This window comes from Musca domestica, unplaced genomic scaffold (assembly GCF_030504385.1).
Source record: "Musca domestica strain aabys unplaced genomic scaffold, Musca_domestica.polishedcontigs.V.1.1 31, whole genome shotgun sequence".
In the NCBI taxonomy this organism is placed as follows: Eukaryota; Metazoa; Arthropoda; class Insecta; order Diptera; family Muscidae; genus Musca; species Musca domestica.
Genome location: NW_026712309.1, coordinates 7,963,454 through 7,980,678, shown reverse-complemented (window position 1 = coordinate 7,980,678; position 17,225 = coordinate 7,963,454). Strand labels below are relative to the sequence as shown.

The following is a 17,225-nucleotide window of genomic DNA, read 5'->3' as shown; positions in this document are numbered from 1 at the left end:
AAAACAATCAAAAAACCAAAGAACTTGTTGCATTGATTTTGAATAAATAATTGAAAACCGCGGAAACTGAATGAAAGATCAAAATTTCTTTTCAAAATAATGTTCTATATAAAGCGTGATTTTTTTGAGGTTAGGATTTTCATGCATTAGTATTTGACAGATCACGTGGGATTTCAGACATGGTGTCAAAGAGAAAGATGCTCAGTATGCTTTGACATTTCATCATGAATAGACTTACTAACGAGCAACGCTTGCAAATCATTGAATTTTATTACCAAAATGTTGGCAGAAAATCCGCTTTTTTATCGACAAATTTTGTTCAGCGATGAGGCTTATTTCTGGTTGAATGGCTACGTAAATAAGCAAAATTGCCGCATTTGGAGTGAAGAGCAACCAGAAGCCGTTCAAGAACTGCCCATGCATCCCGAAAAATGCACTGTTTGGCGTGGTTTGTACGCTGGTGGAATCATTGGACCGTATTTTTTCAAAGATGCTGTTGGACGCAACGTTACGGTGAATGGCGATCGCTATCGTTCGATGCTAACAAACTTTTTGTTGCCAAAAATGGAAGAACTGAACATGGTTGACATGTGGTTTCAACAAGATGGCGCTACATGCCACACAGCTCGCGATTCTATGGCCATTTTGAGGGAAAACTTCGGAGAACAATTCATCTCAAGAAATGGACCGGTAAGTTGGCCACCAAGATCATGCGATTTGACGCCTTTAGACTATTTTTTGTGGGGCTACGTCAAGTCTAAAGTCTACAGAAATAAGCCAGCAACTATTCCTGCTTTGGAAGACAACATTTCCGAAGAAATTCGGGCTATTCCGGCCGAAATGCTCGAAAAAGTTGCTCAAAATTGGACTTTCCGAATGGACCACCTAAGACGCAGCCGCGGTCAACATTTAAATGAAATTATCTTCAAAAAGTAAATGTCATGGACCAATCTAACGTTTCAAATAAAGAACCGATGAGATTTTGCAAATTTTATGCGTTTTTTTTTTTAAAAAAAGTTATCAAGCTCTTAAAAAATCACTCTTTATCTCTAAAGGTTTGTTTCGCTACAAAATCCGTAGATTTTGTCTATGCATACGTTGAAATATGCATTTTGAAAACATCCGAATTTAAATATTTCCTGAGCAATTTTTTATACCCTCCACCTTGGAAAGGAGGGTATATTAACTTTGTCATTCCGTTTGTAACATCCTTAAATATTCGTCTTAGACCCCATAAAGTATATATATTTATAATCAGCATAAAAATCTAAGTCGATTTAACGATGTCCGTCTGTCTGTCTGTCCGTCTGTCTGTCTGTCTGTCCGTCTGTCTGTCTGTTGAAATCACGATACAGCCCACATTATTTGACGTAGAGCGCCAAAATTTAGCAGAGCTATTTGCATTGTGTCTAGGATGGTTGGTATTGAAAATGATATATCGGTCCACGTTCTGATATAGTCCCCATATAACGGTAAATCCCGATATTCGGTATTTTGATGATTTATGCCACATTTTTTCACGGATTTGTCTGGAAATTGGTATTTGTAGGTCATAACGGGTCCCTGAGCGTGTGGCAAAACATTGCATATATAGGTCCACGTTGTGGTATAGCCCCCATATAAAGGTACCTCCCGATATTCGGTATTTTAGTTTTTTTTTGCCACATTTTTTTGCGGATTTGTCTAAAAATTGGTATTTTTGGGTCATAATGGTTTCCAGCTCCGGTGGCGAAACATTGCATGTATGGGTCCATGATTTGGTATAGCCCCCATATAACGGTACCTCCCGATATTCGGTAATTTGATGACTTTTGCAACCTTTTTTCACGGATTTGTCTGAAAATTGGTATTTGTGGGTCATAATGGGTTCCAGCTCCGGTGGCGAAACATTGCATGTATGGGTCCATGTTTTGGTATAGCCCCCATATAACAGTACCTCCCGATATTCGGTATTTTTATGGTTTTTGCCACATTTTTTCACTGATTTGTCTAAAAATTGGTATTTGTGGGTCATAATGGGTCCTAGTTCGTGTAGCGAAACATTGTAATTATAGGTCCACGTTTTGGTGTAGCCCCTATATAACGGTACCTGCCGATATTCGGCATTTTAATGGTTTTTGCCACATTTCTTCTAATGTTTCTTTTACCCTAAGGTGGAGGGTATTAAAAGTTTGGCCCGGCCGAACTTAATTTTTTTTTACTTGTTTATTATTGAAAAGAATACACACACATAAACAAATAAAGTTGGCATATTAAGACAAGAAAATAAAAAAAATACAATCATATGGTATCCTAGCCGTACCTTAATTTTATTGTACCATGGTAGAATGGAACTCTATGTGCCTAACAATAGAATTAATGTTTTCTACAAAAGGAATAGCCATATTATATATAGCCCACATCCAATGGCAAGGGTATAAAAATAATGATTTAATATCAGGTGACGAATGAGCATGAAACATTAACCTACTCAAATGCATAAAAATGTTATAAAATGCTGTGAATTTAGTCTAACATATAAACTAACTTGTCACCAATATGTGATCCAATACATGGTAGAATTACAAGGTAACCCTTTCAGGCCAGCTGGTATCAATTTGATATGTCAAAAAATTGTTGTCATTTGAATTCGCCTTCGTTTACACATAAGAAAATTGTTGCATGATTTCAAACTTTAACAATGCTATTGATAGAAAATCGAGATTTTACGTTTTTATAGAGTATGAGGGAAAAAGTGTATATTCAACTAATGGTAGGCATAGGTAATATGGAGATCTAAAATTCGTGGATATTTTTGAATAAGTGAAACAGGGAATCAATTTCATATAGGAGATAAACCGATACATGAAATTTCATCATCTTATTTGTACGGATTTTCAACTATGTTATACACTATAGGGCTTCAACAGTGAAAGGTGAATGATTCCTAAGCATATTGGATTGGTTTGGGGAACAAAACATTGGCAATTTTTGGGGTGTGATTAATTATTGAGATAATGTTTTATTTCAAATTGTTCGAATGTATTAAAGTTATCTATACATAAAAAACTTCCTGTCTGCTATACATTTCATAGCTGAGCAAATAATATGCGTGGACTTACAGTAGACTCAGCTCCCTGTATCTTCTGCAATCTTTGATCCAAATCTTAAGTAAGCCTGAGGAGTAAATATACCCTAAAGTACCTTTTAGGTAGCATGTCACTACAGCGAGAAAGCTGACGATGCAGCAAAAGAAAAAAGGGTACACCCCAGAACCACCACAAAACCTAATTTTAAAGCATCAAAACTAATTTTCCGGATATTTTCTTGTAAAGAACATTATCGCTGTTGAATATGAAATCAACGTTGCCAATGTTACCAAGACTGCATGCTGTGTAAGGATGATGAAGAGATAACAACGATTGGACATCTATTATCGCAAATGTCCTTCGTTGGCGCGCTGGAGACTACGATCACTCCATTTCCAGTCTCTGTGATTTTCAAAAATGTTGTATTGAACGTGCTATAATCAAACCAAGATGCAGCGGCTTCAGCATTACTTTCAATCGATGTTGGAAGTTTTGAATATTTGCTTTTATAATAGAAAAAACAACAATTTTGAAAATTTTTGATTCAATATTTTGATTGGAAAAACAATTTGTCCCAAATTTTGTACTTCAAAACAATTCGCCCTGACTACAACTTTGACATATCAAGTTTCCAAAAAAAGTTGCTTTGTTGTAATTTTCGCCTATGTTGCTACCTGGTATTTCTACCATGATCCAATAGCTTTTCGCATTTGTGCCTTATTTTCGCCTTTCAATGGGCGTTATTGACATTTTATAATTTTTACTGCTGCGATTTGACATTAAATCAATTGTTTAGTTTAAAGGTTTCGGACTGCTAGGCGAACTCGCAATATGTTGCATTGTATCAAATTGGATTATTCGCCGCGCCCAGACACACAAACAAATAATCTGGTTATCGAACATGTGTGTGAATACACTTTAACGAGGGCCCAGATGACACGGGTTATGTTATAAAGAATTAAAACAAATTAAAAAGCAGTAAGTTCGGCCCTATGCCCTACATAGGCATTGTTGTCATAAGCCATTACCATATTCAAATTCGAAACTTGAAATAAACCGTGAATAATGTAGTTAAAATCACCAATATACCGTATATAGGGAAGTTCCGTTATATCGGAGCTATACCAAGACCTGGACCTGCATAGACAATTTTTGGTCACAGGCTGTAGCATCAATTACGAACTTCAAATACGACATCTCAAACAAAAATTTAGAAGCTCTTGCAAGATGTCTTATGTAAAGCAATTATTTCGTTGGTGTCATGCTAATGTGTTCCATACGCCATTTTGGGCGTTGTGAGAGCTCGATAATTTTTAACACTATCCGATATGCCAATTCTAAAATGATGGCTAGTTTTCCAAATCTGCAAGGGTATGATGTTTTCAAAAAATCACTTTTTAATTATTTTTTATTATTTTTAAAGGGGTTAAGGGGTATAGCTAACCGACCGTTCGTGGACCGATTTTCAATTCCAACTATCCTAGACATAATACAAACTACTGAGCCAAAGCTCTACGTCTAAAAATGTCGGATGTGATGCAGTGATTTCATTAGACAGACTGACGGACGATGTTAAATCGACTTAGAATTTTATGCGGATGATGAATTTATACAATGCCTTTTTACTTGTTTTTTCGATATATGTTGGTCATAAAAGACATAAGGTTCGGCCGAAAGAGAAGAGTTTCTATAAAGCTTACTGTCAGTCACAATAGTGTAAAAACTACCAAATATATTGCCAGATTGTTGTCAAAAGCAGATCACATATTTGCTCGTTTTTTCTCGGCAGTGAAACCTGCGAGAGGGATTGTTCAAAGAGTGGGAGTTTTATACTGAGTTCCGAGTCATCCTGTTTGAAAAATTAGCGTGGGAGCGAAATCGCTCGAAATAGAGTAAAGGGACTTGCTTTAAGGGTGAAATCGAGTTTAAAAATACAAAGAAGAAAAAAAAGTAGAAGGAAAAGGCCGGTGGATTTTTTGTGTACTTATGATTTGTTGGTTCAAATTACTGACAATGCTTTTCAACGTGTTGAATTTAGTTCTGCTGCGGCATGACAAAAACTAAAAGTGTGTTCGGCAAACTTTGCTCCCATTTTAAAACGAGCAAAGTAAAATCGCTCGACTTCGAGCGAGTTTCACTCTTAACATGAATACATGCAAGTTTTTCGGAGATCTGGTCACAAGTAGTTTTCTTGTCCGACATAATGTGGGTCTTACAATAGAATTCCAGCTCAGTGAAAAAATATGCATAGGTAGCAAATGCCATTGTTCTAAAAGCGGCGAATCCAGTTTCGAACGAACAAAATTTCACTCGAATGTATTTTTTTTAGTACCGTAGACTTTTAGGTATTGAAATTGGGGCACATAGGTCCACATTCTGGCATCGCCTCCATTAACTGTACCGGTAGATTTCAGGTGTTTTGGATATTTTAGTCGCAATTTTTTCAGGAAATAACCTTTAAATAGACCCCATATATCTACACCTCCAAATATCCGATATTTCGATGATTTATATTCCACCGCAATGGTTCCAAATTTAGTATTTGGAGTTCGCTCTGGGTACTAACAATTCCCCTAAAAACGGAACCTCCCCATATTCGGTGTTTTGATTATTTTTGTGATATTTTCGACGGAATTGTTTCAAATTTTGTATTTGTAGTTCACAATAGGCACCGACTTCTCAGCGGATTATTGGCTATAGCGGTCCCCATTATCCGGTATTTTCATGATTTTAGCGACATTATTCACCGGAATTGTTTCAAATTTGATATTTGTAGTTCGAAATGGCTACTACAGCCTATGACAGAAAATTGTCTATGCAGGTCCAGGTCTTCGTATGGGCCCCATATATCAGTACTTCCCTATATTCGGTATTTGGCGAGTTTAGGTACAATACTCACCAAAATTGTTTGAGATGTCGTATTTGAACTTCGTAATGGATCCTACAGCCTATGACAGAAAATTGTCTATTCTGGTCCAGGTCTTCGCACAGCTCCGATATAACGGTACCTCCCTATATAGCTACATTATTCACCGTTTATTTCAAGTTTTCGAATTTGAATATGGTAATGGCAATTTTTTAGGGATTTTACTTTTTGAAAATTTCCAAGTACGTTACAAATGGTGGGGGGGAGGTATTCAAACTTACTGCTTTTTAACTTGTTTATTTTATACTACTCGCGTAGATGAGTGGAAACGAAAACAAAACTGAAATGTACTCTGCTGTATGACGCAACATTGGAAACGAGGCAGTACAAAACTCATTGCAAACATTGCAAGTAGTGTAAAAACTAAAATTAAGGCAAATTAATGACTTTATTAATTTATTATGTCTATCATACAATGCAAAACGGTAGAAAACCCAAAATTTTTTAATGTCAACTCTAAATGTTCCAGTCATCATTTCGCACAGCAAACGTTTGGAAATGTTTCCCAGTGATTCGTTCGCAAACGATACAGCTCGGCAACTGTAGTAAATTAAGGAAATCGAATTGTTTGTACACTTCTGACATGGAAATGTTTGTGTTTTTTTTTTGTTTACAGTACAAAATGATTAGAAAAAATTTAATAGTTTGTTAGAGATGTCCTCTTAATGTTACTTTGTAAATACACCCTCGTTTTACATAAATCGGGATAAAGAAGAACCGACATAAAATTCCAAAAGAGCATGGTTAAAACTTTGCTGCTTACCCTTATCATGAAACCTTATATGAAACCGACAACGTAGTGAACAAATTCGATATAATGGACAAATCAATTGCATAGTATTTAATATGCAAAAGGCTGTCACGATTTTATTATTAGGTTTGTCATTCCGTATTCATGTAAATATTTGATCAATGTAAAATTCTTAGCCGATAAACAAATAGAGATATAAGACTAAAATTTTACGATATCTCCGTATATTTGGTCTTTTGGCGATTTAAGTCACCATTTCTAATGAATTAATTTAAAATTCTGTATTTTTAGCTTGTAATGGGATCTACCTCTGGCAATAGTACATTTTCTATATAAGTGAAAGTTGATTAATAGCACCCATATAACAGTACTTCCTGATATGCTCCCTATATAACGACTTAGAAGACTGTAAATGTATTCTCCGACCGATTTCGTTTCAATATTGGATCCCACCATTATAATTTTGTAAAGTTTTTTTTATCTCATGGTGCAGGGTATTAAAAGTTCTTTAATTTGTCATTTTATTCGACCTGTCTTTAAGCTCAAACAAAAGCATACCATTTCTTAACAGATAAAAAACGCAAGAATGTGATTTTGCGATATAAATGAAGTAGTTTGTACGAATATAATTATGTACATATTATTATATTTGTTCATAAAGTGCTTAGCACAGCTGGTTTACTTTTGTTGTTATCGAAAAAATGAAAAAAAAGAAATTCTGCAATTCGGCATGTATATATGTATGTACATTTTTAGGTGTTTGCATTGCTTGTAAACAAGTTCAAGTACTTATTAATTTATTAATAATTACATTCGAAGTAATTTATTTACTGCACATGTGACGTATTAAATTGAAAATAGAACTTCACTGTTTTCGTTTTTAGAGATATTTTGTTGAAATTCCAATTTCATGAACATATCCGTATATAGTTCATTAATATTATGAATGTATTATCGACAAGAAATAATAAAAGTGGCATTAAAAAGTTATACCGAAAATAAGTTCACATCTACAAGTTGAGTTCAGATTTTGCTATCTAAAGAAATTTGTACTTCCAAAAAAAAAACAATAAATATGTATATATGTATATATATATATATATCTTCTTCTTCTTCTATATATATAAAAATCAATTGTTGTTTGTTGGTAACGGAATCAGTTGAGAATGGCTGGACCGATTTGCATAATTTTTTGTACAAACGTTCGTCATACCCCGAGTTAGGTTTTTAAAGAAAAAATATTGACCACTTTTACGCCCACTATTTTTATTTATCTAAAATCCTTATATTTGTCAAAATATTGAAGATATCGGTTTGAAAATTATTACACGTGATACTGTTGACTTCCCATCCAACCCTAAGTATTTATTTGGAGGCTGAGGATCTAACCAGGCCTACTTTTTAATCTAAATATATCAATATGTATAAAAGAAAGTTGTGTTGTGTGTGTATCTGATTTTAACGATTCAGACAAATTCAGAATTGTCTCTTGACAGAAAAGAATAATATCCAAAAAAAAAATTGCGTAAAAATGTGAAATTTTAAAATTTTCATTTTGACTTTTGAAATGTACAATAGTAATGTTATATATTGCATGATTTTTTTCCATTTTGATTTGCTATTTTCGAATGTACATTTGTAGTGTTTTTTTTTTAATTCTAATATGACAAAAACGGACAAACAGTTATTTATGGATTTTATGTATTTATTGGGAAAGTGGAATTATACGAATAATATCATTTTAGAAGATAATAGGCTATGAACCAAAAAATCAATATTTTAATTACTTTTTAAAACGCCAAAAAATCACGAATTCATTGCAAAAATTATAAAATCGGAAAAATGAAAAACAAATTAATGGAATCGAATTTCAAAATAATACAACATTATATTGACAAACTTCGTAAGAAGCTTCAAACATTTGCGGTAAAAAAAAATCAGCGAACAAGTTGAAGGTTTTTTCTTTTTTTTTGCAATCTATATATATAAAAGTCTATTGTTTTTCGTCGGTAATGGAATCAGCTGAGAACGGCTGGACTGATTTGAATAATATTTTGTACAAACGTTCGTCATACCCCGAGTTAGGTTTTTAAAGAAAAAAATATTGAACACGCCTACTTCCACTTGATTTATCTAAAATTCTTATATTTGTAAAACAATGAAAATATCGGTTTGAAAATTATTACACGTGATACTGTTGACTTCCCATCCAACCCTAAGTATTTATTTGGGATATGAGGAACTAACCAGGCCTACTTTTTAATCTATATATATACAAATCCGTTGTTGTTCATTTGTAATTGAATCAGTTCAGAAAGCTGGACCGATTTGGATATTTTTTTAATGTTCGTCCTACCCTACTACCCTACGTCTAAATTTGAAACAATTACGGTGAATAATGTCGCTAAAATAATTAAAATACCGCATATCTGGATGTACCTTTATATGGTGGGTAAACGAATACGTGGAGCTGAATAAGTAGTTTTCTGTCGTAGGCTGTAGTATCCATTACGAACTTCCAATACCAGATTTGAAACAATTCCGGTGAATAACGTCGCTAAAATCATCAAAATACCGAATATCGGGAGGTATCGTTTTATGGGGGCTATACGAAGACATGGACCTACACAGACACTTTTCTGTCATAGGCTGTTATAACGAACATCAAATACCAAATTTGAAAAAAAAAAAAAACTTTAAAAGTGTTGACATATTAATGTTCCCATATCATGGATGTAAGTCAACATTTACATCAAAGTTTAGGGTTTTTCAAAATGAAAAGCTTAACTTTACATCCTATATTAGGTTTTAGTGCACTAATAATTACACTATCACTGTTCATTTAGTGGTAGTGTAATTAAAAATTGCACTACCACTAATTATTTAATTCTTCTTATATATATATATATATATATATATATATATATATATATATATATATATATATATATATATATATATATATATATATATATATATATATATATATATATATATTTATATATATATATATATATATATATATATATATATATACTAGCTGGCCCGGTCCGCGTTGCCGGCCAGTAGTTCTTGTCTATTATGCATATTTGTCAAAGCATAATTATTCACAGATATGACTGATATAAGTGTTCCCGTACTGGTCGATTTAAAGTGTTTTAAAATACCTGTACCCATATTTAAGCCGTGGGCTTCAAAGGTGTGGATGTGCTATACAAATCTATTAAAAAGTATATATCAATCTTATCCCCATGTAAAGGATCAAATTAATTTTTAGTATGATAAAAATCGTAGCAAAATTTTCCAGTCAAATGAGCAGTAATTTGGAATTTGCTGTATTTTGTACACCTCATAATTGAGCGCTGAATGAATTAAGAATAGCCAAAGTTAAATAGAGACCAAATCAAAAATTTAACAGAACAACATAGCATGTCAAACTGAAAAACATTCCGCGTGATTTAAATGAGTAAAAATAGTTTTATCCACCATATTATCATATAGATGTATTTCCCAAATCTACGTTTCCAACCAATATTCTCTTGAGAGTTACAAATTCAATAGAATACAAAATTTTCTTTTCTGACCACACATTATATGTGAAAGTGGACTTGGGGATACTCCAATGTGGGGACTTTACTTAAATAAATTCCTATGTGGCAATTATCTGTATGATGGTTCCCTAACCCCTTAGAGACAAAGATGCCAAATAAGGGCCAAGCAATGAAAAAAGTGGCCAAGACCCCAAAATTAGCTTAAATCATATGATGATTATATAAATATGAAATCGGGATGTACCCTTATCGTGAGTTATGATCGATATCATGACCTGCAAAAGTGATTTAAGGTATCTTGAATGTTTGTGAAGAATTTCTGGAAGGATAGAAATCCTTTTCTTACTAAGAGTCTCATTCGCTCTACTATTTTCCGTCCTTTATATTTGGTATTTTACTGATTGTACTCCCAAAGAATTTTGCATTTTGAGCTCTCATTGGACGGATTATTGTCACATGAAAGAAGTAGGTCCACGCTTTGAAATGAGCTCCATTAGGCTTTTTTTGTCATTTTTGGTTGTTTAAATGTGTTCGCATCTTCCATCTGAACCACGATGTCGGCCCTATAGTTGAAAGGTAGATGTCAGTTAACATCGTATTTCGCACTTATTTCAGTTTTTTGTTGAAAAATTGTATATAGTGAAAAATTATTCTTTATTTTGTTCACAAAAAAATCCACTGAATTCAATATGATAATACAAATTAAAAAAAAATGCAAAAGAAGAATAACAAATTGAAAAAATCTTCAACTTGTTCGCTGATTTATTACAGCAAATGTTTAAAGGCCCTTACTATTATTTTAAAATTCGATTCCACTGAAAATCTTTTCGATTTTTTCCCGATTTGAGAATTTTTGCAATGAGATCTCTTTTTCGTGATTTTTTAGCGAATTTGAAAAAGTAATTATCTTTTAATTAATAATTATCTTTCTTTTGGTGTGACCGCGTTAAATCATTTCGATATCATCTATTCCGTTTCGCCACCATATAATTCGGTATTACACTTCCATGTAACCCGCCATCAATTTCAGTTCTCAAGAAATCAAGTCAATTAAATAAATTGGTTTTATTATTCGAATTCAAAAATAAAATATAAAAAACACTACAAATGTAAATTAGAAAAAAGTAAGTCAAAATGGAAAAAAATCATGCAAAATAAAACATTACTATTGTACAATTCAAAAGTCAAAATGAAAATGTTAATAAATCACATTTTTACGCGTTTTTGGATATTATCCTTTTCGGAGAGGAGACAACTCCGAATTTGTGTGAATCGTTAAAATCAGTCCAGCGGTTCGTAAGTTATAAGCGTAGTAACTAACACAACTTACATTTATATATATATATAGATATATATATATATATATATATATATATATATATATATATATATATATATATATATATATATATATATATATATATGTGCGTGTGTGTGTGTGTGTGTTTATAGGTGTGTGTATATATATATATATATATATATATATATATATATATATATATATATATATATATATATATATATATATATATATATATATATATATATATATATATATATATATATATATATATATATATATATATATTTATTTATATATATAAAATAAAGTGGTGTTAATTACTACGCTTATAACCGCTGGATAAAATCCAAAAACAAAAAAATCGCGTAAAAATGTGATACATTAAAATTTTCATTTTGACTTTTGAAATGTACGATAGTAATGTTTTATTTTGCATGATTTTTTATATTTTATTATTGAATTTGAATATTTATATTTATTTATTTAATTGACTTGATTTCTTGAGAAGACGGGTTACATGGAAGTGTAGTACCGTATTATGTGGTGGCGGAACGGAGTAGATGATGTCGAAATAATTTAACGAGGTCACACCAAAGTTAAAAGATAATTACTTTTTCAAGATCGCTAAAAAAATCACGAAAAAAATCATTGTAAAAATTCTCAAATCGGGAAAAAATCGAAAAAAAAATTTCATTGGAATCGAATTTTAGAATAATAGTCCATTCTATTGACAAACATTGCAAGGACCTTTAAACTTCTGCTGTAAAAAATTGTCGAACAAGGTGAAGATTTTGTTTCTTTTTTCAATTGTTTTTTTGTCAATTTTATATAATGCACAATTAAATTTTAAATGATTTTTCAATTTGAATATTGAATTCAATCGATTTTTTGTAAACAAATGGTAGAGCGAATTGAACATTTAGTAAAAAAAGGATTTATATCCTTCCAGAAATTCTTCCTAAACTTTCAAGATATCTTAAATCGATTTGGCAGGTCATGATATATGACTCTCGGTTAAGGGTGCAGTCCGATATCGAGTATTGTTTACATTCTAACCATATTTTGCATATTCATTTTAGCAAAGGTTGGCAATTTGAGAAGAAACCATCCTCGCAAAATATGATCACGTTTTGGTATAACCATCATATTATTTAAGCAATTTTTAAATCAATTCCATTCTTACGGTAATGGGTGTAGAAGAGTAATTATCTTTGACTATTCTGAAATCATTCTGTCCCTAATTATGAGGTGGACAAAACTAAATACCACACCGCACGGTATTCTAAACGTTATAACTACAAATCCCAAATTACAGCTCATTTGAATGAAAATGTTGCTAAGCTCTTTACCAAACCAAAAATTGAGCTTAGTTTCCACATGGGGCTATTATATATGTTCTTTATCATATAGGTGTTTAACACACAATTAAAGCCAATTAAACCCGATATATATTCGACCAAATTCAAAATGTTGGCCATTTGTGGGGTAGGTACCAAAAGTAGTGGTCCGTTATATCTCATTTTCACAACATATCTTGTGTTAGTAGAAATAATGGGATGTGTGAAATATAAAGACAACCTGACGCTAATTTCGGATTTTATGATCGTTTTGGATATTTAAGACTTTGACCTTTTGGGGTGGAGTTACCGAAAGAATGGTCCGATCTCTACTATCTTTATAAAATGTCTTGTACTGACAGAAATATGGAGAAGTGTCAAGTCTGCATATAATCGAATGTTAGTTTCGCGTTATATGAGTTTCATGCATATTCAAAATTTTGACAATTTGTGGAGAGGTATCAGAAGTAGTGGACCGATATATTCCATCTTCACATCAGACCTTGGGTTAATAAAAGTGTTGTGATGTCTATAATTTGAAGAAAATCGGACACTTTTATCACATTTTATAAGAGTTATAATTATTCACAATTTTGACACTTTGTGGGAAACCTATTAAAATGCATCGATCTATATGGTCCATTTTCGCACCTTACCCAGCACAGATACAAATGTTAGGATTTGCAAAGATTGAACAAAATCAGATTATACCTTCTTGTTCTGTGAGGTAAATTATTCTACCCTAAGCCATATGGCTAGAGAGGGTATATATCATTTGATACGGTCAAAACGTTGCCTAGTCGAAATAACGGTCTCAGACCCTAGGCTTCTTTGGACCAAATCCGTTTTAGGACATTTGGAGTCGATCCAGCGATGTCCGTCAGTCATTCCGTCTGTCTGTCTGGCTGGTACGCACGAGGAGTATCCGATTTGGTCCAAACTTTATACATCGTAATATTTTTGCCAAACTTAGATCGAGTTCGGAGATGGGCAATATCGGTCAATTCCGGACCGTATTATTTTTGTCAAACTTAGATCGAGTTCGAAGATGGGCAATATTTGTCCCCCACAAAAGATCGAAATTTTCAAAAATCTATATTTTCCGGCCAGGAAGAGAACCATAATGCGATTTTGTTCCAACTTTTCAAAACCTAATATGTGCGTCAGTTCTAGGTTAGGTTCGAAAATGGACAATATCAGTCCATTCCATCAAGTGTTTCCCCCACAAAGTATCAAAATTTCGAATAATTACAACTCTTATAAAATGTAATGTAAGAATCCGATTGTCTTAAAATTTCACACATCCAAATATTTTTATAAATTCAAGATCTGGTGTTAAGATGGAATATATCGGTCCACTCAACATTTTGAATATCCATGAACGTCATAAAACGCGAAATAATCTTAGTCTCTACTACCACAAGATGTGTTGTGAAGATGGAATAAATAGGTCCACTCCTTCTGGTACCTCCCCAACAAAGGTTCAAAATTACTGCCCCACATAGGGTTAAAGATTTTGAAAACCAAAACGCTCAAACAAAGCGAATGAGGGCATTAGTCTGTTGGCAGAACCAATTTATACTTCTTAACTTGTTTTATTTCAAAATCTCATCTCCGAACTCGATCAAAGTTTGATAATAATATTACGATGTAACAAGTTTGGACCAAATCAGATAATCTCTTCGACAGAAGGAAGGACCTTAATGTCCTGAAACGGATTTGGTCCTAGGGTCTAAATCCGTTATTTCGATGAGGCACGTTATGGCCGTATCAAATGATATATACCCTCCCTAGCCCTATGGCTGAGGGTATAATGATATATGATTCACCCTTGAAGGGAAAAGAAATTCCACTTTTATTAAAATGTTTCAAACAGGCCACCCAATTAAGACAGATTTTCTAAATCAACACTAATGAGTATTGAGACGAATTTAAAATCAAAATTCTTTTGTATCATCTGATCTGCTTATTGCTTGCATCCAAATTAATATTTTAAAATTTCTTTGAATGTCGACACTACTTGGTGGCCAAGATGTGACATCGACTGCATTTTGTAGTGATATCCGTTCGACATCGCCTCACGTTCGGAGAAAGCATACACGAGGATAAGAGGCATAAAGGCATCTAATGTAGTTCGTACATAGCATATATAGTTTCATGCACAGATCGCAGCATTTTGCAATAGATATGAGTTTAAGTCAGACAACAAATCCAGAAGCTTGAATGATGATCGAATAATATTTATTTAAAATATTAACCATAATTTGTGTGAAAAATATCGAAAGGGTCCATTCAAAATACCGAAAGGTCCGTCAAATACCCGGTTTTCCTTTATTTTTTCAGTGATTCCAATTCCAATGGCGCATATAGGGAAACGTGTACGAGAATTTAAATTGTTCGTTATTGTTTAAATTACCATTACAATGGAAAATGGCGTAAATGTTGTTAGATTGTCACGATATTTTGGACAGACTGTTGGCTCACGGTAAACCCCAAAATGAAACTTTTGTATGGCTATCTGAAAATTTGTCAAGAATCAAATGGGTTAGAATCGTACGTATGAAATACATGGAATGTTGGTTATGATATGTAAGTGTAATACTACTTGCTGATTCTTTCTCCCATAGTTGTGCATGTCAATTTATTGATCTTTTTGTCAAAAACCAAATCTTAAAAAAATATCATATTAATTATTCACCTCAATACCGTTATAGACTCGATCATGCCAAATGAAATCGGTATAATTATTGTTTAAAATTGCCGTAAGGTGAAATCTTCTCCAAAGACATCAAAATGGCATTTGGAATTTACAAATGTAAAACGCATAACATAACCAAAGGTAAGTACAATACAGGAGAAACATTTAGCACATCGGCTGGACAACAAATAAATCCACTTCTAAAAGAGGAGCACTACAAATATCTGGGTATCCGACAAAATATAACTATCGACCACACCGCCCATAAAGTAAAAATCAAACAAGAATTCTCGAATCGACTCCAAAAGATATGCAAAACCGCGCTCAATGGAAAGCACCTCATAAAGGTAATAAACTCAATACCTCTCTTAACATACACCTTCGGAATAATATCATGGACTCCCACAGACCTAACCGACCTAGATGTGCATGTCAATTTATTGATCTTTTTGTCAAAAACCAAATCTTAAAAAAAAATATCATATTAATTATTCACCTCAATACCGTTATAGATTCGATCATGCCAAATGAAAGGGTTGTGCATTTAGAAAAACTTTCATCTTAAAGCATAGTGGTGTAGGGGATCACATAATCGGCATAATTATTGGTTAAAATTGCCGTAAGGTGAATTCCGTAGACCCTCGATATTTCTCAATTTCTGAATGTATGTAATTTATTTCATTGCAGCCGGTAGTAATCAAAACCATTTTAATACTTAAAAGTTTTAGAATACAAATTGTTTTTTAATCCCAAGAGGCAAACTGCAAGTTTGATTTCAAATTATTACAAAATGCTCCACTTCGCAATGTTTGGATTAAAAACAAACATGTTAGTGTGTATAGTCGTTTTGCCGACAGAATAACCGCTATTTTGCTTAAAGAGTGTCACTTTTGAGAAAATTACTAGATAGGACTGTTAGAAAAACATTAACCAGATATAAACAACACCACCCTAAATCTTGCTCGGAAAGATTATATATTCCAAGGAAGATGGTGGGAAGAGGACTTCTTAATATCCAAAACTTACATGATAAACAAATAAATTCATTAACGAACTATTTCACGACGAAAGCAAAAACATGCACACTTTACAACGCAATAGTAAGATCCGAAGACAACCTTACACCATTAAACCTAATAAAATACACAGAATTTACCGACAGTATTCAATCATTATTACAAACATGGAAATCAAAACCACAAGACGGGAAATATCCCAATCATTTTTACCAAACATACGATTCCGAAAATACAACAAACTGGCTCAAGTACAGTAATATATATGCCGAAACAGAAGGCTTCATAATGGCAATACAAGACGGGGTAATACAAACTAGGAACTACAGGAAATATATCATGCACGACAGCACTATCCCATGTTACTACGCTTCTGACTTAAGAATTGCTGGACTGATTTTGAGAATTTGCATCATTTCGGAATGGTCTCTTGGCAGAAAAGGACAAAATCCAAAAAAAAAAAAAAAACGTGAAAAAATATGCAAATAAAAATGTGAATAATTTTGTTACATTTTGTCATATATTTATTTATTTTCTCACTTTTTATATCGCATGAGATATTTTAAATTTGATTT

At 32.8% G+C, this 17,225-nt stretch overlaps 2 protein-coding genes across 4 annotated transcripts in view; one reads left to right on the top strand and one right to left on the bottom strand.

The window, feature by feature from the left end:
* The window catches only part of LOC101890659 (E3 ubiquitin-protein ligase RNF25), a 99,874-nt gene that overhangs the window by 24,488 nt on the left and 58,161 nt on the right, over positions 1-17,225 (top strand). The window lies entirely within an intron of this gene.
* Positions 1-17,225, bottom strand: part of LOC101890430 (sodium-dependent neutral amino acid transporter B(0)AT3) — a 73,108-nt gene that overhangs the window by 25,132 nt on the left and 30,751 nt on the right. The gene's annotated exons all lie outside the window — the stretch shown is intronic.